The 26375-nt window shown below is 46.0% G+C and overlaps 1 long non-coding RNA gene across 2 annotated transcripts in view; it reads left to right on the forward strand.

The window, feature by feature from the left end:
- LOC119955240 overlaps positions 1-22621 on the forward strand; it is a 43692-nt gene extending 21071 nt beyond the window's left edge. Inside the window, exons 1-2 of one of the 2 annotated variants that reach the window (XR_005458416.1) lie at positions 21598-22024; positions 22108-22621. This is a non-coding gene — a long non-coding RNA (uncharacterized LOC119955240). Of the gene's footprint in view, positions 1-21597; positions 22025-22107 lie in introns of those variants that run through there. The other variant, XR_005458415.1, reaches the window with a different exon arrangement.
- The last annotated feature ends 3754 nt before the right edge of the window (positions 22622-26375 follow it).

Raw genomic sequence — 26375 nt, forward strand, 5'->3', positions numbered from 1 at the left:
CACAGGGAGAATGTGCAAACTCCACATGGACAGTGACCCAGAGTCGGAATCGAACCTGGGACCTCGGCACCGTGAGGCAACAGGGGTAACCCACTGTGCCGCCGTGCTGCCCTGTTCCACATACTGTTGAAATGCAAGCACTAGCGAGTACTCAACAGTGCCATGAACCACGCTGATGGTATTTGCGAGGGTATCCCAGCTGGAACACTAGTTTGTCGGGGTCTTTTTTTGAGAATGATGTGAGGAGTCAAGTGAAGCCCCAATGAGAATAACAAATCTGTCGTGCAATAATTATTAATGACTACTTATTAAATTAAAGAAAAGACAAATACACACGAACAAGACATTCCATACTCTAGGATAATTAAGTATATGAATCACTAAACACACAGACAGTTTATGTAGAACATGCCCCTTGTTCCAAACTATATCAAACGATCCTTGAACTCTTTACGACTTTCCCTTTTCCGGCAAGGGCAGGCCCGGACAAAACAGGACGGGACAGACATGGCATGAGAATCAAACGCCTTTATGGAGCAGGTGGGGAGGGGAGACCTATGGCGATTTAACCAACTGAGGGAAAAGTAATTCTACTTCTTCTCCCACGTGCACGAGGCCTCCTCGCGCATGAACTTTTTTATTGTAGGAAAAAGGGTGCTTCCAGGGGTAACAAAAAGTGGAATACTCCGCGATTGTAATCTCTGACCACGTGCCACATTACATGGACGTGAGTTTGGAGAAGGGCCAGGTCTAGTGCCCCCCCCCACGCCACCCCCAACCCTCACCACCACCACCCCCCATGGAGGCTGAATGCTGCTCTACTCAGTGATAAGGAATTCCGTACAAAGATATGACAAACCATCGACGGTTAAGTAACCTGCAACCAGAACAGGGAGGTCTCACCCTCCACATTCTCAGAGGCACTGAAGGTGGCGACCAGGGGCAAAATCATAGCCTTTAGGGCCCTTTGGGACAAGAAAGAGAAGGCAGCCAAGCAGTGGCTGATCGACTCCATACGGTCCCAACCGTGGAACTGCTGGCAGAGTGGAAAAAGCTGCTGATGGAATTTATCCTCTCTCTAAAAGGGTGGGGGGGGAGGGGGGGGGGGGGGGGGGACAGTGGGCCTTCTATGAATGGAGACAAGGCCGACCGTATACTGGCACACCAGCTAAGAAAGCAAGCAGCCAAAAAAGTGAGGGCAAAAAAGTAAGTTGGGGACAGAAATGGATGGTAGCAGACCTAAATAAGGTTAGCGAGGCCTTTGCAACTCGGTGATGGAACAGTTCCTCGACAGACTGGATACACCAATGGTGGGGGAGGACAGGAAACAAGGGCTGGAAGCACTGCCAGAGCTGGGCGAAATTATGGAATGCACTAATTCCATGCAGTCAAGGAAGCATCAGGAACAGATGAGTTCCCAGTAGACTTACAAACAATTTGCAGCAGCGCAGGCCCAGTAGTTGCAGGAGATGTTCAATGACTTACTGTCAAAGGGGGCTCTGCGTCCCATGCATCTCGTTGATCCCCAAAAAGGACAAAGACCTGACAGAGTGTGGATGATACAGGCACATCTCTCTCTCTTAAACACTGATGAAAAAGTCCAAGCAAAAGCACTGGCGAGGCGCCTGGAGAGCTGCTTACCAGAAGTGACCACGGAAGACCAGACCAAGTTGGTCAAGGGCGAACATCAGGAGCGGGATTCTCCAGAATCCCCCGATGGCCCGACGCTGGCCCGATGCACAAACCACTCTGGCGTCGAGCCAACCGGAAGTTGCGGAATCCTCCGCACTGCCGGCGGCGGAGGGTTTGGCGGCGGTGCGGGATTCACGCCGCCCCTCTGGGGATTCTTTGTTGAACCCCCTCGTCAACATGGGAGAGATAACTGGACCCCTTAGGAAGTTTTATACCTTCTCAGGTTACAAACTCAACCTGGGAAAGAACAAAATCTTCCCGGTGAACCCCTGAGGGGGAGGAGCGGAGCTGGAGGAACTGACATTTAAAATGACCCGAACCAAGTTCAGGTACCGGAGATCCAAGTGGCCCTCACCTGGACAGGCTCCATAATTGGAACCTCTCCAGCCTGGTGGAGAAGGTGAAGAGGGACCTGTAAAGGTGTGACTCATGAGCAGGAATGGTACAGAGGGTCAAAATGAATGCGCTCCCTAGGTTCCTCTTTGTATTCAGATTACTCCCAATCTTCATTCCCAAATCCTTCTTCACCATGGTTAAGCATTACCTTCATCTGAGTGGGGGGGAAGAGTCCCTGGGATGCGCAAGACCATCGTACAGCAAGGGGGACACATGAGAGGCCCGGCCTTACGGAACTTTCTATTCTACCACTGAGCGACAAACGTGTAAAGGGTGAGGGGGTGGCTAAGCGAACCGGAGGCGGAGTTGACCTGAATGGCAGAGCCTCCTGCATGCGGACGTCTCTCCGAGCTGGCCACGATAGGTTTCATAGAATTTACAGTGCAGAAGGAGGCCATTCGGCCCATCGAGTCTGCACCGGCCCTTGGAAAGAGCACCCTACTTAAGCCCTCATCTCCTTTCTGTCCCCGTAACCCATTAACCCCACCCAACATTTTTGGACACTCAGGGCAATTTAGCATGGCCAATCCACCTAACCTGCACATCTTTGGACTGTGGAAGGAGCACTGTGAGGAAACCCATGCAGGGGAGAACGTGCAGACTCAGTACAGACAGTGACCAAGCCCGGAATCGAACTTGGGACCCTGGAACTGTGAAGCAACAGTGCTACCCACTGTGCTACCATGCCGCCCACTTCCGTCCTCCCACAATCCAAGAGCCCGGTGGTTGTGGCCACACTAAGGTCATGGAACTAGTTCAGGTACCATTTCAAGCTTGGCGAGAAGTCTATTGAGGCCCTCATCTGCAACAACCATAGGTTCATACCAGTGAGGATAGATGCCAGATTTGAAACATTGAAGGAGGACAGAGGGACCCAGAATAGAGGACATGTATGTGGACAATAGAGTTGTGACCCTGGGGGCACAGAGGCTCCAACTCCCGAAAGGGAATGAGCTCAGGTACCTACAGCTACGCGACTTCCTCTGCAAAGAGACAAAAACATTCTCCCAGAGACCCGGACATATATTTCTGGACACAATGGTCGGGTGTACTGGTTTGGGGACGACAAATGTGGAGACATCTGCTGGCAACTCATAGAAAAGGTCATGACCCCACTGGATGAGACCAGACAGAATTGGGAGGAGGAGCTGGGCATCGAGATAGGGAGGGGACTCAGGATCGAGGCATTGCACGGGATCAACTCCACCTCCTCTTGCACAAGGCTAAGCCTGATGCAGCTCGAGGTGGTGCACAAGCGTACACCTTATTTAAATATGCATTGATGGGACATGGGTGTCGCAGGCTGGGCCAGCATTTATTGCCCATCCTTAATTGCCCTTAAGGTTCTGGAGCCACATGTAGGCCAGACCGGGTAAGGATGACAGATTTCCTTTCCTGAAGTATATTAATGACCCAGATGGGTTTTTCTGACAATCGACAATGGTTTCATGCTTATCTTTAGACTTCTAATTCCAGATTTTTATTGAATTTAAATTTAACCACCTGTAGTGGTGGGATTTGAACATGGGTCCCCATTACTCTGAGTATTAACCTGAGTCTCTGCTTTATAGTCCAGTGACAATACCACAATGCCATCGCCGCCCCCAAGTCATGTATGAGCGGATTCTTTCCGGAGGTGGAGGATATGTGTGAGCAGTGTCAGGTAGGCCCAGGGCAGCCCTCTGGGTTCTGGATGGCCTTTTTTGAGGCTATGTCCAGGGTTGTGGGAGTCAAGATAGAGCCATGCCCATCTGTGGCAGTCTTCGGGGTGTCTTCTGGACAGGAAATGAGGTGGACTCCTGGCCTTCTCCTCACTGTTTGCCAGGTTGCAACTTCTGCTAGGCTGGAAGTCAGAAGCATCACCCAGGGCCTCGGAGTGTTCCTCACACCTGGCTGAGTTCCTGAAACTGGAAATATAAAATTCTCCATAAGGGGGTCTGAGGTGAGATTCCACGGGGGATGGGAGGGATTGGAAGAGGGGGTAGGAATGCGGGGCAGGGAGCGCTGCCTGGATGAAAGGGAACTCGCGTATAGCAGAGAGGAAACCGGGAGGAAGACCATTTTCAGGAGCAGACCGGAATTCCTCCCACACATATCAAACCGGGAAGGCGGACCATCCTCACCTCCCTCAAGAACTTGGGGGGAATAATACACCCCCCCGCCCCCCCCCCCCCCCCCCCTCTCCCCCCACAGCAAAATGAAAATAGTCAATAAAAACGTAAAGAGTTCTGGCAGTAATTGTAAATATGTCTGCAAAGTTATGTATAATTCTTATTATTAAACATTGAAACTCCAAATAAGAACGCTTAAAAAAAACTGTATGATATACACTAATGTAAATGATGTAGGAAATAATAGTACTGGGACTACTGTCACAGACAAAGATTCAAAAACAATGCAGCACAGGGACAGGCCTTTCGGCCCTCCAAACTTGCGCCAACCATGGTACCTGCCTAAACTAAAACCGCCTGCACTTACAGAGGCTGTATCCTTCCATTTCCACCCTATTCATTTATTTGTCCACATGTCCATAAATGCTGCTATCGTACCTGCTCCCACCATTTCCCCAGGCAGTGCATTCCATATATTTACCACCCTCTATGCAAAAACAATTACCTCGCACATCTGTTCTAAACTTATCCCCAAGCTCTTTAAACCTACATTCCCTCGTACTTGGCTCTCCTACCCTAGGAAAGAGCATCTGACTATCCATTCTGTTCTTGCCACTCATAATCTTGTAGACCTCTATCAACCTCCGTCATTCCAGTGAGAACAGACCGAGTTTTTCTAACCTCTCCTTGTAGCTAATGCCCTCCATACCAGGCAACATCCTAGTACGCGGTGACATCTTGTAATACTTAGGTGGTGTTGTTATGGTTTTGGTTATTATTGTTATTTTCATATTGTTCTGCAAAGTTTTGGTATTAAATGCAAAAATTTGAAAACAAATTGGAAAAAAAGACTTCCCCTTTCCCAAACATCATTCAAATGTAAGTAAATCTACAATTCAAATCCATCTTATGATTACCACACAGTACAGTGTGGATAGTCAAGTCTGGGAAACAACTTTTACTGATCCACCAAAGATATTTAAATTGCCTTCATGAAGGTCTCTGCAAGACATTGGCTCTAAGACTTAAATGCTAACCTAGGCTCCTGACTGGTAGATTTCAAGCTCACCTCTCTGGCTGTTATGTGTAAACTGCCTCTGTTTCTCAGGATGCTGACAACTATATACAATTTGACTAGACTCTAGAGACTTGAATCTCATTACTGATTATATCTTTTGAATGCTGGCGATCGTGTTTACCGGGCATATCACATCCCATCCTGCCTTGTTACATCCTGATTAATGCTGTTTCTAGGTAGATTTCTACCTGTTCCCGGGCAGACCCATGCCACCTGTTGTTGGGCAAGTCGAATCTCATCATGCCTTGTTACATTCGAGTTACTGCTGTCATTAGGGCAGATTTCTACATGTTGCTGGGCAGACCCATGACAACAGTTAAAGTAGACCATGGCAAAACATTAATCACATGAGCAAAACACGCTAGCACCGGTATAATTTGTTCATATTCATCATTAGCTTCATCATCTTCCATCAAATATTCCTCACCATGCTTCATTTCGAGCACCCTCACTTTCCACTTTGGGCAGTTCATTGTATATAATGGTACTTCAATTTACACATCTGATGCGCACTTATTAACCATTCCTTGCGTGCTACAATTCCTTGCATACTCCTGGGATTCTTTCAATTATTATTGTTATTCCAATCTTGCCTTCGGCTGAAGATGCTTTCATCCTCACTCTGCCTATCTTTAATCCTTACAATGTATGTGCCTGAAAGTTTCAAATCTGGGAATAATTGAGTCCTCTATTCTTTGCGTCCACGCAGAATGTTTCATTTGTTCCATGAAAGCTGAAGGAAATGGCTGTTTCCCCAGGAACCTTTTTCAAGGCAGCAGACATCTGATCTAATAAGAATGCCCTCTCCAAGAACCACTCCCCAATTAGAACCAGTAGTTTGTCCATATAAGAAGCTTCAGCAAAATCCAATAATTTCAACACTCAAACTAATCCAAAGATTCCCAAATTTAATTTAATCTTTTATACAATCTCTAAGTTTAATTTAATTTCATCTTTTGTACAATCTATAAGTTAATAATATATTCTTCCACAGAATTTCCGTTTAATTTTTGAAATCGTATCTAAAGTCTGGCCATACATTAATTATAAGCATTTAGCAGATAACTTTTCTGTAGATTTAATTAAAGAAGTCTAATAAACCTCCATACCTTCATCACTTTTCAACTGATATCCATCATCTGTAAAAATACTTTACTTCTGATTTTACATCTTGCAGGGAACCAAGGCCATTCCTTGTTTTATTCTTTTGTAGGGGTATAACTTGTGTCCACAAATCCACTTTATACATCCTTTGATCATATGGTTTAAATAAAATTAGAGGGTGATTGTATCCCAAATGTTTACACGTGCTACCTGCCATTTTCCATTATGCCCACTAAGATTTAAATTTTCTGTCTGAAAAATGGCTTCCTTAGTTTCCAAATTACCCTTTAGGCACCTCTGCTAGCCTGTTACTTGAGAAAGCCAGTTGATGAACAATAGTGCTAGAACCAATCTTTACATCCTTTTAGGCTTACATTAACACTGCAATGAAGTTACTGTGAAAATCCTCTAGTCACCACACTCCGGTGCCTGTTCGGGTACACTGAGGGAGAATTCAGAACGTCCAAATAACCTAACTGCACGTCTTTCGGGACTTGTGGAAGGAAACTGGAGTACCCGGAAGAAACCCACACAGGGAGAATGTGCAGACTCCACACAAATAGTGACCCAAGCAGGGAATCAAACTTGAGACCCTGGCGTTGTGAGACAACATGCTAACTACTGTGCTACCGTACACTTTCACATCCTTTTATAAGCATTCATTTACAGAGTGATATATTACGAGCATGCGCTTCCTAATCCAATAACCATGATGTGGAGATGCCGGCGTTGGACTAGGGTGAGCACAGTAAGAAGCCTTACAACACCAGGTTAAAGTCCAACAGGTTTGTTTCAAATCACTAGCTTTCGGAGCACTGCCCCTTCCTCAGGTGAATGAAGAGGTAGGTTCCAGAAACATTTATACAGACAAAGTCAAAGATGCTGGACGATACTTTAAACGCGAGTCTTTGCAGGTAATTAAGTCAGGACAGTTGCTCGGATTTCGTAAACCCAGGCCAGATGGTAGGGAGTGATTGTAATGCAACATGAATCCAAAGTCCCAGTTCAGGCCGTATTAATATGTGCAAAACTTGGCTATAAGTTTCTATTCGGCAATTCTGCGTTGCCGCGTGTCCTGAAGGCCGCCTTGGAGAACGCTTATCGAAGATCAGAGGCTGAATGCCCTTGACTTCTGAAGTGTTCCTCGATTGGAAGGGGACATTCCCACCTGGCAATTGTCACACCATGTCCGTTCATCCGTTGTCTGCATGGGCCTCGCCAATGTGCCATGCTTCAGGACATCCTTTCCTGCAGTGTATGAGGTAGACAACATTGGCCGAGTTGCACGAGTATGTACCACGTACCAGGTTGGTGGTGTTCTCACGTGTAATGATGGTACCCATGTCGATGATCTGGCACGTCTTGCAGAGATTGCCATGGCAGAGTTGTGTGGTGTCGTGCTCGCTGTTCTGAAGGCTGGGTAGTTTGCTGCAAACAATTGTTTGTTTGAGGTTGCACGGTTGTTTGAAGGCAAGTCGTGGAGGTGACCTTGGCAAGATGTTCGGCTTGATCGATGACGTGTTGAAGGCTGTGAAGAAGATGTTGTAGTTTCTCTGCTCCGGGGAAGTACTGGACGACGAAGGGTACTCTGTTGGTTGTGTCCCATGTTTGTCTTCTGAGGAGGTTGGTGCGGATTTTTGCTGTGGCGCGTTGGAACTGTCTATTGATGAGTCAAGCGCCACATCCCATTCGTACGAGGGCATCTTTCAGCGTCTGTAGATGTTTGTTATGCTCCTCCTCGTCTGAGCAGTTCCTGTGTACATGTAGGGCTTGTCCATAGGGGATGGCTTCTTTAATGTGTTTAGGGTGGAAGCTGGAGAAGTGGAGCATCGTGAGATTATCTGTGGGCTTGTGGTTAAGCAAAGCCTGAGGTGACTGACCTTGATGGAGATGAGTGTGTCCAAGAATGCAACCGATTCTAGAGAGTAGTCCACGGTGAGCCTGATGGTGGGATGGAACTTATTGATGTCATTGTGTAGTCGTTTCAGTGATTCTTCGCCGTGGGTCCAAAGGAAAAAAATGTAATTGATGTATAACGTCGGTTGAAGGTCCTATGCGGTGAGGAGGTCTTGTACAAACTGGTGCATGAAGATGTTGCCATAATGAAGTGCATATTTGGTCCCCATGGCTGTTCCGTGTGTCTGGACGAAGAACTTGTTGTCGAAGGTGAAGCCGTTGTGATCCAGAATGAAGCGGATGAGTTTTAGAATTGCGGCTGGAGATTGGCAGTTTGCGGTGTTGAGTACTGATGCTCTTGCAGCAATACCGTCGTCATGGGGGATGCTGGTGTAGAGGACGAGACGTCCATTGTGACGAGGAATGTTCCTTGTTCAACTGGTCCACGGGTGCTGAGTTTCTATAAAAAGTCTGTCGTATCGCGACAGAAGCTGGGTGTTCCTTGTACGATGGGTTTCAAGATGCCCTCGATGTAGCCAGAGAGGTTCTCACACAGTAACCCATTGCCTGATACGATAGGACGGCCTGGTGTGTTGGCCTCGTGTATTTTTGGGAGGCAGTAGAAATTTCCAACGCGGGGAGTACGTGGGATGAGAGCTAGTAGGGTGCTCTGAAGATCTGGATCCAAGGTCTTGATCAGTCTGTTGAGTTGGTGGGTGTATTCCTTAGTAGGATCTGCGGGTAACTGTCTATAGTGTACCTGGTTGTTGAGTTGTCAGTACACTTCTTTGCAGTAGTCCGCTCTGTTCAGTATGACGGTGGCCCCTCCTTTGCTGGTCTGATGACAATGTTGCGGTTGGTCTTGAGAGCGCAGATGATGTTGCGTTGTGCTTGGGTGACGTTTGGGGCTGTCTTGTGAATGCGACTGATGAATCCGGCATTGACACGACTCCTGACGGCTTGAGCATACATGTCGCGTCTAGGGCAGTGGCCTTCCGGAGGGGTCCAATTCGACTTTTTCCTCTTCGGTTGCCTCACCACACATCTCTCGGTCTGCTGTTCCAGTTCATTGGTTGTCTCATTGGGTTCGCTGTCGGCCTCTTGGGTTCTGTGGAAGAACCCCCGGAGCCTCATTCGCCTGATGAATTCCTCCATGTCTGCCACGACAATGATGGGGTCCATTTTGGTGGTGGTGCAGAAACTGAGCCCTCTGCTGAGGACTTCGATTTTGTCTGGTTGAAGGGTGTAGTTGACAATCTATTTCTCCATATTGTTTTCTACTGTGGTACCAGGGAGGCTTGGTTGCTGCTGGTGCTGATGCCAAGTTTCTCAAGCTTCCTGTTCTTGATGTGTATATAGGTGGTGTAGTATCGTTGTCTCATTTGTTTTTTTGGTGTTCCTGAGTGCAAGTTGAGAATACGGACTCTATCTTGGTTCGCAGGTTGCGGCGTCTGCTGTAGAGCTGGTGTACGAGGTGGTTGAGGAGTATGAGAGAGGTGCGACGGCAGAGCCTCTCGGCGTAGTCTGTTTTGCAGGTCAACGTGATTGGGTTTGTGATCTGTAGCCCTTTTGGGTTCTTGTTGGCTTTCTTGCATCTTTGTAGAAACTTAGCCCTATTTTCAGAGAATCCCACCCTATGTCCCCACGCCGGAGGGAAAACCGACGCCAATCACTCCGGCGTCAACAGCCCCCAAAAATGAGGAATTCTCCAATTTCTTGGGGGCTAGATTGATGCCGGTGTGGTTCCCACAGCTCCAGCCGGCGCCGAAGGGCCAGTATGGGTTTGCGCATGTGCGGAAAGGCCGGCGTATTTTTGCGCAAGTGCAGACCAGCCGGCGTATTTCTGTGCATGCGCAGACCAGTCGCCGTATTTCCGCGCCGGCCCCCAGGCAATATGGCGGAGCTCTGCAGGGGCGGATGAAAGAAGGCCCCCCACGGAACCAGCCCATCGGAAGATCGGTAGGCCCCCACAGAACCAGCCCACCGGAAGATCGGTAGGCCCTGATCGCGGGCCAGGACATTGTGGTGTGACCCCCCCTCCCCGGGGTTGGATCCCCCCCACGCCCCACCCCAGGACGGCCCCCCCCAGACTTACCTGCCAGGTCCCGCCATGCGTGAGGTGAGTAATTCACGCCGGCGGGACTGGCCAAAACTTTACGGCCACTCGGCCCATCGGGGCCTGGAGCATTGCCCGGGGAGCTGCTATCAACAGCTCCTGACCAGCGTGGTGGGATCCCGCTGGCCCCTGGAAAACGGCGCCGGAGAATAGGGCAGCCGGTGTCGGGGTGGCGGGACAGGATTCGCGCCTCCGCCTGGGGGTTCTCCGATCCGGTGCAGGGTCAAAGAATCCGGCCTTAATGTCAGTGTCTACGTGCGCGATCTTCTTGGAAATCCTCGCCACTTTGAGCCGGCAGTTTGCGGCGTCGCTGGTAGCCATGATGTGGAGATGCCGGCGATGGACTGGGGTGAACACAGTATGAAGCCTTACAACACCAGGTTAAAGTCCAATAGGTTTGTTTCAAACACTATGCAGGGCAGGGCAGCACGGAAGCACGTGGATAGCACTGTGGCTTCACAGTACGAGGGTCCCAGGTTCGATTCCCCGCTGGGTCACTGTCTGTGCGGAGTCTGCCGTTCCCCCCGTGTCTGCGTGAGTTTCCTCCAGGTGCTCTGGTTTCCTCCCACAAATACGTGTAGGTTAAGTGGATTGACCATGCTAAATTGCCCTTAGTGTCCAAAAAGGTTAGGCGGGGTTATTGGATTACGCGGATAGGGTGAAAGTGAGGGCTTAAGTGGGTCGGTGCAGACTCGATGGGCTGAATGGCCTCCTTCTGCACTGTATGTTCTATGTCTATGTTCACTAGCTTTCGGAGCACTGCTCCTTCCTCAGGTGAACCGCATTCAAAGTATTGTCTTGCATCTTTGACTTTGTCGATATAAATGTTATTGGGGCACAAGGTGAATCACCGTAAATGCCCACCTCCTACATACAATTAAACACCATTCGTATATAATTTGTTGTTTTTGCTGCTGCGAGTGCCACTGGTGATCTGTGGTGCAACATCGTGCTGCATACATTGCTACCAAGCTGCAGTGAAGAGAGATGCAACCAAACAGGAGTCAAGTCCTCAACTTCCCAAGATGTTGGCAATGACTTGTTAAACAGTGATAGTACTCTCTGGGAGAGGTGCTGTGACCACTCGCCTCTCACCTGGCCATGGCCGTAATTCATCTTTTACCAAATTGTGTTGGAGATGAATTGAAATCAAGGAAAACGTGACACTATCTCCAGCCTGAAGGTCATAAAATGCAATAAGGAAACCTCTTTAACCAAAGTATACAAACAAAATATATTTAAAGAATTAAAAATTAATTTCACAGGATCAATGAAAATCCAGATGCAGAGTTACATTGAAAGGAAAGGCTTAGGCAATGGAAGAAATTATTCCATAAATTGTTTCTCTGAATATATGTAGCAGCATTCTTCTGTCACACTTGAGATGCCAAGAAGTTAAGGTAATTCATTTTCATTTACTTTTTGTTTTACAAAACCATCCTCTTGGTTAAATATTCCAACTGCTCGTGCAGTTTGGAGTTCATTGTTTTCATCAACATAGTTGCGGCTAACATTCAAACTTGGAGTAAAGAAACAATGGTTCTTGCAATTTAATTTGATCTCTGCTTCATAAGAGCATAAGACATAGGAGCAGAATTAGGCCACTTGGCCCATCGAGTCTGTTCCGCCATTCAATCATGGCTGATATTTTCTCATCCCCATTCTCCTGCCTTCTCCCCATAACCCCTGAGCCCCATATTAATCAAGAACCTATCGATCTTTGTCTTAATGACACTCAGTGAATTGGCCTCACAGCCTTCTGCGGCAAAGAGATTCTCCACCCTCTGGCTGAAGAAATTCCTCCTCATCTCTGTTTTAAAGGATCGTCCCTTTAGTCTGAGATGGTGTCCTCTGGTTCCAGTTTTTCCTGCAAGTTGAAACATCCTCTCCACGTCCACTCTATCCAGGCCTCGCAGTATCTTGTATGTTTCAATATGATTCGACTCTTCGCCTTCTGATAACATGTAAGATGATTGCAGCATCTTGAAGCACCAATCTCTTGACTTGATGCAAATGCACTAAATTCAAAATTTCCCTATTCCCTAAATCTTCAACGCCAAACCGTTGCCGGCAACAATTAACTACAACGTACCATTTACCTTGTTGTTCGTTTTGTTAATTCCAATGTTTGCAGTCTTAGGTTCTCTAATCTCATATAATGAAGCTCACGGTAATAAATGCACAGATTATGCTGTGGTTGTAAACCCAGATTGGTGTCATCACAGATAGCGCTGGAATCAGAGAATCTTGCAATTCACAGCTAAGGGGAGAGAGAGGGGAGAGATTTAATCACAACAATAAGTAGATTTGTTTAAAGAATTCACTTTAGTTTTTAAAAATTTCAAGGGCAGCACGGTGGCGCAGTGGGTTAGCCCTGCTGCCTCACGGCGCCGAGGTCCCAGGTTCGATCCCGGCTCTTGGTTACTGTCCATGTGGAGTTTGCACATTCTCCCCGTGTCTGCGTGGGTTTCGCCCCCACAGCTCAAAGATATGCAGGCTGGGTGATTGGCCACGCTAAATTGCCCCATTAATTGGAAAAAATGAAATGGGTATCCAAATTTAAAAAAAAAGAAAACATTTTACCAAATATCTCGAGACAGGCAAATTTCATTTCATGTGACTCAGTCCAAAAGATACAATATCAGCAGAATGGTTTACTTATAACAGCTAAGAATCTATCAACTCATCAGCAATAAGCCTACTGATCCCTGAGCAGTAAATAATTAATTAACTCGGAATCCTAAGGGTCATCACTGATGAAATGTCATTGGACTCGACTGCTTCAGGCATTCGGTTCATATCGCATTCTAATTTGCAACTATGTCCTAACATTTCCAACAACACAACATTTGTACCATCTTCTCCAAGTAAACTGGGGTTTGCTTGCTCATTGGTTTAGTCTTGCCTGTTATGATCTCCCTTACGACCACATTCACGGACCACATTCATTTTTAACTACCTGCTTGCATAATCTAATCAATCCAAGAATTGGCCAACGCCTGTTTTATCATTTTATGGGTTTTTTAGTCTTTGTAGTTTTGTCAACTTTGAAATTCTAACTGTAGCCACCTGGGGTGGCCACGTCCCGATTCCAAAATGGATGCCCGCAAAGAGTACAGGGAAAATTGGCCAGCTACAAGGAAAACAAGCAGGTGCAAGGTTTCCTGTGTATTAAGATTTGCAGAACCCAGACAGAACTGAAACCAATAGCCATCTACATACTAATGAGCGATCCCCAGAAACAATCAGAAACATTGAATCAATCGGGACCAAAGCAGACTCCCCGGCGCCAGCGGGAGCTAGGACAAAGGCAGGCCAACGGACACATAGGGCCCGCCCAACGATCAAGGAACACCTCCGGTTTTGGAGAAATCGATTAGAATGATTGGGACATGGTCCAATTAATTGGGACCAAGTCCAGGGTCCGCCCAAAAGGGCGCGAAACCCCTGGGACCTATAAGATAGCGTCCCCAAGTTCAGTTCGCTCTCTTGGCAGCTCTCAAAGAACTCTTGACCGTGGCTCTCAGCGAGGAGAGACCTGCCTAGCAGCTGCATCGACCAAGTAAGTCTCAAGTCAACGCACGCTACGAGATAGATGCTCCTAGCTACTATTCCGTACCAGTTTCAAGCCATTTGAAGCTAAGTATAGGCTTTTAGTAGCAGTGATAGTTTAGTAAGTAGAGTTTATGCATGAGTAGTGATTGACTGTGTGTATAATAAATGTGTATTGATTTGAAACTTACTAACTGGTGTATTGAGTTATTGATCAGCACTTGGCTTTGAACCTCGTGGTGGTATCAGAAAGATACCTGGCGACTCTAGAGCAAAGGTTATTAAAACAAAGCAATTAAAGAAAAAGCATAACGAGCAACATTTATTGGTGACCCAGATGGGACTCGACTTAGAAGTGGCCCCCCCCACTCCGAGAGAACCCAAAATTTGAATTAGCATCCAATTGGGAACAGAAATAACCACAAGTGTTCAAGCAGTTCTGATCAATCCTCCAGAATTCGGAAGTGTGTTAATGCATGTGTACTAACAGGGATATAAGATACTAACGGGGCTGGTTCAGCTCACTGGACTAAATTGCTGGCTTTTAAAGTAGACCAAGCAGGCCAGCAGCACGGTTCGATTCCTGTACCAGCCTCCCCGGACAGGCGCCAGAATGTGGCGACTAGGGGCTTTTCACAGTAACTTCATTGAAGCCAACTCGTGACAATAAGCGATTTTCATTTCATTTTTCATTTCATAAGGTAAACCTGATAGATTTTGTTGGGCAGCACGGTAGCATGGTGGTTAGCATAAATGCTTCACAGTTCCAGGGTCCCAGGTTCGATTCCCAGCTGGGTCACTGTCTGTGCGGAGTCTGCACGTCCTCCCCGTGTGCGCGTGGGTTTCCTCCGGGTGCTCCGGTTTCCTCCCACAGTCCAAAGATGTGCGGGTTAGGTGGATTGGCCAGGCTAAATTGCCCTTAGTGTCCAAAAAAAATAGGGTTGTTGGGTTACTGGTATAGGGTGGCTACGTGGGCTTGAGTAGGGTGATCATTGCTCGGCACAACATCGAGGGCCGAAGGGCCTGTTCTGTGCTGTACAATTCTAAATTCTAAATTCTAAAACTATCGGGAGTTTGTATTCCGGAAATTAACGAAAGCCGTACCCGTGTTTGCAGCGCCGCTTTATTACCCCTTGTTCCAAATTGAAAGAGAACTCAGATAGGAGAAATGGCAATGAAGGCAATGGAACGCCTTATGAACCCACAAGAATTCGTGGTTGCAGCGACCAGCAGAGTCGGACAGTGTCCCGTTTGGGAAGATGAGATTAGAAAGTACCTCAAAGGGAAGGGATGGCCCCTTTGGAGTGAATTTTGTGCAAATGAAGAAACAGATCCCGGGAGTATAGGACATACTTGGTGGGAGAACCTGACAGAGAATCACAGGAAGAGCTTGGGAAAAAACTCGCAAGCCGATGGCAATCGTGTCCTGTCTGGCACAATTGCGAGGCACAGAGGAGGTCGTTAGGACACTCCATAAAGAGATAGATGAGAGAAATAGGATGAGTAAAGTCGATGTGAGTGAAATAGAGAAGGAGAACATAGTTAAAAGGGAGGTTGACAGCAAACGACAGAGAGGTGGATGATGCCAAGAGGGCACACCAGTCTTGTCTGGCGCACTTAAGCAGCTTCCAGACCCAATACGACAAGGCCTACCAGGACACACAACGTGCAGTCCTGGTAAGACAAGAAACAGAACAGCAGGTAGAGGCATTGCAGAAGCAGTGCAGCGATTTAAAGGCAGCCCTACGAGCACTCCATGCTTCCACAACGGAACAAAGACAGAGCTCGGTCGACCATGCAAAGTGCAGATTGCAGAGTTGCAATCTCTGCTTTCAGTTCAGAACGGATTTCAAAGCACATTCGGATCCCAATTAGACCAGGAAAACGGCCCCGATTGGCAAGAATTAAATGAAACAGCCCATAGGTATGTACATGGAGCATGTCTGCATGAGAAGCCTCAGAAAAGAAGAGCACCCCAACAGGCGACAGGTTGGCTGGTAAATCTTGCTCACAGGTTCTATCACTCCTTGTCGGGCTTCTGGACCTCTTTCAATTCACTGCACCTCTGCAGATCCCTGCAGATGTTTTACAGCTTCATCAGCTCCTCTGAGCTGTCACAGACCTTTTTTGATGCTATGACACTCTAGCCTGTCTTAGTTGTCTCGACCTCCCAATAAAAATTTCAACCCTTTTTCTCTTCTCCCTCTCTCTCTCACACTCTCTCACTCTTTTTCCTTTACTCGTTTTCTTTTCTCTCTCTCTTTTTACTCCCTCGTTTCCTCTTGTGTTAAATTCCAGCTCTAGTCATTTTTGTCCCAGCTGTAATTTTGTATTTAGTTCAGGTTTGCAAACCAAATGTCTGGCTACAAGTTTTAAAAGTTCAGCTTTCCTAGCTTTTGGGCAAAACTCGAACTCCACCTCCAAAAGCTACACGTTTTTAACTCCTCAAGAAACAGATCGAAGTCTGTTCTTGAAAGGCACTGGCTTCAAAAATGGACTTTTTGCACTTTAATATTGTAAAACCAAGAAAATAGCAGCAGTTTTTATTGAACGACTTTGAGGGAACAACTTACTTTCCCAACTCTAATTCCTTCATTTTCTGTGGACTCTACCCCAGATGTTAGCCCCCAAATTTTCTGTTACAACCATATGAGAAGTGGCTAAAGAATGACGCTCCTGTCCTACCACTCCAGGTCTGAATGTAACAGGGGGCTGGATTCTCTGTTTCAGTGGCTGAGTGCCGGCTCAAACCGAGAATTTGCGGGCGTTTTACTACCTAATAATTGTCGCCAATCCTTCACCGATTCTACGACCGGTGAGGGGGTAGCACTGGCATTGGGTGAAACCTCCGGTTCTTTCACCAAAAACGGCCGGAGAATGGCCAGGTCCTTGGCCGCACATGAGCACGGCGATGACCTGCAGCGGTCACGCTGTATAACATGGCCGTGCACAGATCCGACCCGCCATCCATGACCCCACAGGCCAACCGCTGGCCATCCCCCACCAGTCTCTCAACTCCTCGCGGAACCCCCTTGGCTAGTTGTACGGATCCCGGCCGGGGTGTGGCGGCCCTTCGGGATGGAGCATCGCGGGAGGGCCTGCCGATGACGTGCCAATGCCATTGCAATGGCGACCAGTGCGTGACACGATGATGCCAGTTCAGAGGTGACGGAGCATGGCTGACCGGCGTCAAACCAGATCTGGCCCCGATTTGGCCGTCAGAGTCGATTCTCCGCCCGATCGCCGATTACGATAACGGTGTCAGGCAATGGAGAATCCCGCCCAAGTTCTTTTTTTTTCAATTTAGAGAGGATGCGCTTTGCTAATGCTGCAGGGGTCTCACTTAGTACACTTGCAACTTTTGAAGAATTAGCCTGTTTTCTGAGTGTAAACTACTTTTGAAATGAAAAAGAAAATTGGTAAATTGCAACCAGCATTCATATGTCATACATATTTCTTGGACCCACACATACTCGTACAGCTGGTAGGATAGCTTGAGGGATTTTTAAAGTTTATGAGGAACATAAAACAAATGATTATATGGCTAACTGTTCTTTGATTGCATTCTATGTGGTGCTTCCTCATTGTGGCCGTTTTGTTCAATTGTCTTCCTCAGAGTAGTTTTATGGACCAAACCTCGATGATTTGATCTCCAAATATCTCGGTTTGCAAATCATAGAATTTACAATGTAGAAGGAGGCCATCTGGCCCATCGAGTCCACACTGGCCCCTGAAAGATCACCCTATCTAAGCCCACACGTCCACCTTATTACCACAACCCAGCAACCCACCTAACGTTTGGACACTACGGTGAACTTTAGCATGGCCAATCCACGTAATCTGCATAACTTTGGACCGTGGGAGGAAACCGGAGCACCCGGAGGAAACCCACGCAGAAACTGGGAGAATGTGCGACTCCACACAGACAGTGACACAAGCGGGAATTGAACCTGGATCCTTGGCACTGTGAAGCAACGGTGCTAACCACTGTGCTACCGTGCCACCCCAGGTGCAATATGTTTCAGGTACAAATCCAGGTGCAATATGTTCAAGAGAAAGAGGAAGCGAAAGACAGTTTCCTTGGAGCCTTTCAGTGCAGCATTCTGATCTCTTATCTCTCTGGCTTTGTAAACAATCCTGCTGGCTGTACATCCCTGAAGAATTTGATGAATTTGTATCTGCTGTGGTCATTGCTTTCTTTAAACCAGGCATTGCATTTTGATATCCCATCTCAGAAATGTTTGAAGAGTTTCAGGATAGTTTTAAAATAAATGGAGATGGGGTCTTCCATGTTCCCCAGGTGGTTTGGGTGTTCATTCCATTTTGTTTCACGGGTGGAATGCACGTTGTCCTCTATTGATTTGATAGGATTACAGTTTATCGTTTTTTTAAATCCAGCCAGGAAAGGAAGAATTAGAAATTGTACTTTTTTTTTCTTCAGAATTGTATTTTATCCTCTTAATAGTATAAACAGGCTGCAAAGTTTCCTACATTGCAAAAATGTCTGCACATTGTTGCCAATGAAAGGGGCTATATAAATGCAACATACGGAGGATATATGAAGTAGGAGCATGAGTAGGCCACTCAACCCTCCGAGCCTGTTCCGCTATCCAATAAGATCATGACTGATCTGATTGAAGTTTAAATTCCACATTCCTACGGTCCATCCTGAGGCATTTCTGGCATATGCGCTGCTGGCACATTGATGCTTGTAGCTAATAATTGATCTGCATGTCACCACCACAATGGCTCATCTTCAGTTTGTACTGTGTGGGAGACAGGGCCAGCTTGAGCCAGTACAGTGGCAGGAACCACTTCTCACTGGTGGCATAGCTGCATATCAATATTTGCTCTCATTGTCGAAACCAGGGTCTTTTGGAATTACCTTCTCTTCTTAAGATTTGCGACTGCTGATTGCTTTCTACTACCTTGGATGTCTCCTGTGGTAAAAAATTCATCAAATATAGTTCTCAGCTTCATCCCCAGTAAATCTGAAGAACTCTGAGTAGTCACGTGTGTTGTAGCGATACGTTGCTAAGAAACTGTTTAGATGGCGATTTAATAAACCTTGGTCCTTGGAGGCTTTCAGTGCATGCTTCAGGGACTGGACAAACCTTTCAGTTAAACCATTCATGCATGGGTGGTAAGGTGCTCATTTTATGTGTTTGATACTAGTCACCTTTAGACAGTCCTCAAACCCCTGAGCTGTGAACTGTGGACATTTATAACTCATGATTTGTTCTGGCTTCCCAAATCTGGAGAAAATCCCACCAAGCTTTTTGATGGTTTCATCATTCAGTTGTTGATTTCATTGGAACCACCTCAGGTCATTTGGAGTATTTATGGCAACCATGAACACGTGCCCCACGTATGGGCCAGCGAAATCAATGTGTAGGCATTGCTAAGGCATTTTAGGCCATTCCAATAGAAGCAATGGGGACAATGTGTCATGTGAGAGTATCTTTAAGAAATGGGTGTTTATCGAATAGCTGCAGTGATGTCAGGGTGTGGGTGGAGCTGGGCTGTTTGTCTTTCATTTTCGTTTTTGAGCAGGCAGCTACAGGATGTTTTTAGTTTCGTTTTGAGAGCTGGATAGCTGCAGGAAAAGCAAGCAGCTGTATAAAGATCTCTCTGCAATCTAAAGACTGTCTCCAGATCATTTGGGTGTCTTCAAAGTGATAACTGCTCTCAGTAGAGAATTTAAACCTGATCTCTGTGTCTTATGGGTGTTGCAAGGAAAGGTGAAGGATTACTTATAGAATATTGTATCTGTGTGGATAATTGGTGTTGATAGTTGTTAAGATGTTTACTGTGGGTTTATAAAGTGTTAATTGGTTTGATAAATAAACATTGTTTTAATTTGAAAGTACTTTAGTTCTCTGTTGCATCACACCTGTAAAGTAGGCCTGTGTGCTCCCCATAACCACAATCTATTAAAGGTTGTGGGTCAGGTGAACTCCATGATACACTTTGGGGTTCTTTAAACCCTGGCCCATAACAAATGGCAATGCGTTCCTTACAGGTGCACATGACTGACACAGTCCTGCCTTTTCCTCGATCTGAGCATCAATTCCTGGTCACCAGCAGTAGCTCCTCGTGAGGTACTACATCTGGGTGTCCTTCATGTAATTGTTCCAATAAACTTTGTCGCAGGTTTGGAGTGATTATTACCCTCATCTCCCACAATATACACCTGCCCTCTACTGTTAACTCACATGTTCTGGAAACATATAGCTTTAATTTGGGATGCGTTCCCACTATCCTTCCCTTTAACACCATTTCCAGTACCTTCCCCATCACTGAATCATGTCTGCAACGTTGCTGCACCCGAGTTGCAGTCACTGAAATGTTTTCTATCTGAAAACACAATAGAAGACATTTTCACAACTGAGTAGTATCTGACCAGCAGGCAAAAGGTAAACATGACAATGCATCAGAATTCCTATGACTCTCTGACTAATGGTATTTGATCTCATAAGAATATTGTAAGGGTCCTTCCTGATTATTTCCTTATTTCTCCTTTCTTTTATTTTGCTGTAGTCATTTTCTGTCCATGAATGATTCATGGACATAGATCTTAAGGCAAGCAGCAAAGATGAGGGAGGAATTCAGAAGTTACAGGAGAGAACACCCTGCTAGTCTCTGCTAGTTTGAACAGGAGGCCTCAGACTGTTCGGCACCAGAGAGCGAGATGGGATGGGACTAGGTTTTATTGATTGTCTGGTGGCCAATGAATTGGCCTAAAGGCCATACTCTGCCCGGTAACAGGTGGCGATTGGATCTTATCCCAGTGGAATGATTTCAGAGTAACAAGGAGCTCAATTTTATTCCGAGAAGCATACGAACAAGTACCTTCTCTCTCCTCTGTGTTTTCTCCAGAAAGGCTGAGGGTGCTGCATTTCTGAAGCTGCAGAGAACAAAAATGAATGAATCTACAGGAAAACCATTACATGCTGCGCTCTGTCCAGGAAGGCTGTGAGTGCTTCATTCCTGAAACTACAAAGAACTGAAGGAATCAACAGTGAAACCTCACACATAAAGCAAATTTGAAGAGGAATAAGGTGCTGGAAACAACCATCTGAAAGAAAGAATCTTTTTTCCTTTTACTTATAATTTTCCTCCCCTGTGTTTTGTCTGTCTTCAGTGTGTGTGGTGAGTGAGGGCAAGTTAAAGTGGGGAATTAGGAATTAGATAATAGTTATATTTGCTGCATAGTCCTTGTTACTGAAAAACAATAATTTTGTTTACATTTACAAATCTGGTGACTAATCATTGGGCAGCCAAGGGCCAACAACTTTGGGTATTTTTCTAAGAATTATTAGTTAATTCACTTGTGTTTGGTACTCCGGGTCAAGTGGGGCTGTAATTGACCATGCACTAGCCCAGAATTTTGTAATAGTATTAAATGCCATTGTTGAAGTCTGCTTGCTGCCAATGAAGGAATACCCTTACGTGGCCCAAAAATAGTTGTTAAGGGACTGAGGTCCGTGACAACCACAGAGATATTGGTAAAATTTTCTCACACCAAAAATAATACTCATTGCCTCCTTCTCCAACTGCATTTATTAAGGTACGTAGTGCAACAATCACTGGCCTTTCTTCCCCGAAGGTAGTATGTGTGACATCACTGACACAACTCCGTATGGCGAGGCATCACAGGCAGGTTGTAATGATAATTTCAGGTTGAAATATACCAAAATTTCTTCACTTTAAATGACTGCTATGCCTTTTCGCATTCTGGTGTCCATTGCCATGCTTGTTTCCTGCACAGAAATTATATAATCGTTAAAGTAGGGTCATTAGATTGGAAACAAGTTTCCATAATAGTTAATTAACCCTAGGAATGATCTTTCATGTGTTATATTCGTTGGTCGTGGGGCCTCCATGATGGTCTCAATCTTCGTTTTTTTTTCCAAGGGGCAATTTAACATGGCCAATCAACATACTATGCACATCTCTGGATTGTGGGGGTGAGACCCACGCAGACACAGGGAGAATGGGAGAACTCCACATGGACAGTGATCCGGGGCCAGGATCGAACCCGGGTCCTCAGCGGCACGATAGTCTTCATCTTATAAGGTGCCTTGTGTAAACACTTACTATCGATCACATGGCCTAAATATTGTATTGACATTTAAAAGAAGTCACACTTATCTTTCCAGATACGAAGACCATGCATCTGAAGGTGTTTCAATGTGGCTTCCAGGTTACGTGGTGTTCCTGTACGTTGGTACCAGTGATTAGTACATTGTCAAGGTAACATTGTACATCCTTCTGACCGCTTAAGATCTAGTTCATGGACTGTTGAAACAAAGCGAATGCCAATGTTAGACCAAAAGATATAGAAAATTGGCCTTTATGTGTTATAATGGTTAACAGGTGTTGAGATTTAGCAGCAACATTTGCAGGTAGGCTTGCGAGAGATCGATCTTGCTGAACTTCTGACCTTCTGCTATGCCAATGACCAAATCTACAACCAATGATAGCAGCTATTGATCCTCACATAAAACCAGATTGATGGCCGTTTTGAAATCTTTGCAAATGCGTATAGCCGCTTCCTGCTTCATTACAGGCACAATAGGGGTTTCCAGTCATTAGTGGTGATGGGTTTTTAAAAACATGTTTGTTGAAAATTTTAAACAAATCCATCCAAAACAATTAGCCAAAAGTACACAATAGAAGAAAGATCAAAACAAACAAACACTGGTATTAACTTTAACCCTCAAGAAAACATATCTAAACGCCTCCAACAGCTGATGGTGACTCAAACCTCTTCCACCAAACCTCTAAAAAAAAAACGGATAAAAGCAAATTACTGCGGATGCTGTTATCTCTTTAGCCTATAATGGTACACTTGACCTGCTCCAAATATAGAAAAGGCATGAGGTCCATCAACAAACTGAGACACTAGGCGGAGTAGGAGACCTCCACCCAAGCAGAACATGTGTCCGGGAAATCCGCGAGGCAAACGCGAGTCTGACATCCCATATATGGCCACCAGTGGACATGGATCCAAAACTACATTAGATAGATAGAAGATAGAACAGTACAGCACAGAACAGGCCCTTCGGCCCTCGATGTTGTGCTGAGCAATGATCACCCTACTCAAACCCACGTATCTACCCTATACCCGTAAGCCAACAACCCCCCCTTAACCTTACTTTTTAGGACACTACGGGCAATTTAGTGTGGCCAATCCACCTAACCCGCACATCTTTGGACTGTGGGAGGAAACCGGAGCACCCGGAGGAAACCCACGCACACTGAGTATCCTGACATGATGTTAAAGAGGTTAAGTACCTTACCAACTTGGGACAAGACCAGTGTGCATGGTTAGCCGGCCTCTGAGAGCAGCGCTCACACTTACCCTCCACCCCAGAAAAGAATCCGCTCATCCTTGCCTTAGTCAGATGCGCCTTGTGTACCACCTTGAATTGGATCAGACTTAGCTGATCACTTGAAGAAGTGGAGTTGACACTCAATATCTTATCATCCAGAATGGGAGCCATTTCACCCTCACCTCATTCAACAGACCTGACTCCGCTGAGAGGATATGGCCGTATATGTCAGGAATGTTCCCCCTATCAAATTTATCTCACTCCACTTAATAGAAAACCTCATTACTATAGCCCCCTGAGTGTCTGTCCCTTTGGTGCAAAGCACCATGGACACTTGGAGTTTTACCTTACCAAATAAAAAAGAATACTAATTTGTTGACATTAACAAAAAAGAACTTGGGTCAAAAAATGAGGAAACATTGAAAAAGAAATAAAAATCTCGGGAGCACTTTCATTTTAATAATCTGAACCCTGCCCGCCAAGGATAGGGGGAGGTTATCCCACCTCTGAAAATCTGACCTGGAGATTGTCAACCAAACTAGTCTAATTGAATTTATAAAGCGAGGTCCAATTGTGGGCCATCCAGACCCCAGAAATAAAAAAAACTAGTCTTGGCAAGGTGAAATGGTAATGTCCCCAGTTGGGCTCTCCGTCCTGGGAGTGGGGAGGGAGGGGGGTGAGGAAGGAGGGGGGGGGGGGGGGGGGGGGCAGGGTGTTGATCGGGAAACATTCATTCTTTCCAATTTCAACTTGTAACCAGAGAAAGAACCAAAAATACTAAGCAGCTTCATTATCTCATTAATGTAGGGTACTGGGTTCGTAACATAGAATAGAATCATAGAATAGAAAGTAGGCTATTCATGTAAAGGGACACCAGATGCTCCACCACTACAAGGCTTGTCCCACTCCACTTAATAGAAAACCTCAGTGCTATAGCGAGCGGTTCCATTGCCAAAGCAAACAGGAGCGGAGACAGTTGACACCCCGGTCTCGTGGTCCTATTCAACAGAAAATAACCAAAGTTCACAGCATTCTTATAGGCAGTAGCAGTGGGGGCCTGATACGTTATTCAAATCCAGGAAATAAACTTATGGCCAAATCCGAAACTCCCAAGAATCTCAAACAGATACTCCCACTCCAACTCTATCAAATGGTTTTACGACATCCAGGGAATCAATCACCTCTGGTTTGGACACTAAGGAGGGGAAAAGGACAACGTTTATCAGACGATGTCTTTTGGTTGACAAGTATTGACCCTTAAAGATAATTATAATTATCTAAAAAAAAAACTACGATAATAGCTGCAGCTAACCCTTCAAAACCTCATTATTAGGTTAGAAGGAAGGCTCCCAGCTTGAGTTAAGAAAAATGGCTACAAACAACGAAATACTAAAATCCAATAAGCCATTGCACTTGAAAATGGGAGCTATGTATTATCGTAACAAACAAACCGGAAACCCACATAGAACTAAAGCCCAGATCTAAACCCAAACTGTAAAATTTCAACCCAAACAAGAACAAGAAGATGCCAGAATAAACATGGAGCCCCAACAATATAAGAATTCAACCAGCCCGCCCCCAACACCCAAACACTCACTACCACTGCACCCAGTCTGTGCTTCTTAACAACTGAGTTAGCGTCTCCCGGTGCTTCAAATAAATAGCCCTTTCCCTTGAAAGTCATTCTGAGCCGAGCTGGGTAAACCAAACCGAACCACTTTTATACAGGGTGGCCTTGGCTCTGTTGAATCCAGCCCTGTTCTTCGCCAACTCCACTCCCGTCTTTGTATACCCCGATGGTGCGACCATTTAAAGTCTTGATAATCGCCCATCTCAGAATCCACTCTTTCTCTTTGAAGCTATAGATCCACAATATTACCATACACGGTGAATCCTCAGGACTAGGCCTCTGCCGGAGTGTACGGCGGGCTTGGCCCATCTAGGAAGTGGACATGAATCTCCCCCCCCCCCCCCCCCCCCCCCCCCCACCATCTTACCAAACATATCTGCAAAGTACGAAGTGGGTTTTGGACTTTCCATCCCCACTGGCAGCCCCACAATTCAAATGTTTTTCCTCCTGGACAAATTCTCTCGATCATTCATCTTGGCCTTCAACGACTTGTTCGCTTCAGCTACCAAAGACATCTCCGCTTCCAGTGAGGCAATCTGATCACTGGCTTGAAGGTGCCACTTCCATGTCTTTTGTCGTAGCTCCATGAGTTTTCAAGGTTTCATTGGTTTTCTGAGCCGCTCAGGCCTCTTCCATTGATTTCCTGAGGCCCTCCGACACAATCCACCAAGATACTAAAAAGCACCTCAGCTGTTAGCAGAGTGCCCAGATGCCATTTTATCTGCCGATGAGCTCTGAAAGGCCTCCAACTCTGGCAATGAACTTCTGGTGACTACCTTCTTTCCTCTGCTATTTCTGGGCATTTTAATATTGCAGGATATTTTTTTCATTAATTATGTGGGTATTCAAAAGAAAGTACTTGGGGGGTGGGGGGAGGGAGGGGGCATTGTGGCACAGTGGTTAGCACTGCTGCCTCACGGCACCAAGGACCCAGGTTCCATTGAAACTGCTACCACTAAGGCTGCTTTAAGAGTTAAATTTTATTCAGTTAGCAATCTCTGCTGTATGGCCCACAAACCAGGTGATCTCTGAACATATCATTCAGAGAGCCACCTAATTCACACTCCATGAAACGCCTTAGGGTCGCAACACATTTTGCTATATTTCCTCCTTGTAGTTGATTTTTTTGTGAAAGCTAAACCGCACCACAATTATTAACGGTCTGGGTGAATAATTGTCCTCCAGTGTTGGAGTGAATTTTTGGATTTGGCGGTACACGCCAGGATACTTGTCTATTGTACGAACACTGAATTCTGCTGAACACAATCTTTGGGGAAAACAAGTGGCCCCTGACCAGGTGCATCCTGTGTATGCAACTGACCCTTGCTCCACAAACACAGGAGCGAGTGACCAAACTGTCAAAATAGCAACCAAAAGAGGAAGAGGCCCTCGACCCCTGTGCGTCACTATCAGAGACATCATGATGAATATGTAATCACGTGTGTAAAGTGCTAATTGGAAC

This window comes from Scyliorhinus canicula, chromosome 20 (genome assembly GCF_902713615.1).
Source record: "Scyliorhinus canicula chromosome 20, sScyCan1.1, whole genome shotgun sequence".
NCBI lineage: Eukaryota > Metazoa > Chordata > Chondrichthyes > Carcharhiniformes > Scyliorhinidae > Scyliorhinus > Scyliorhinus canicula.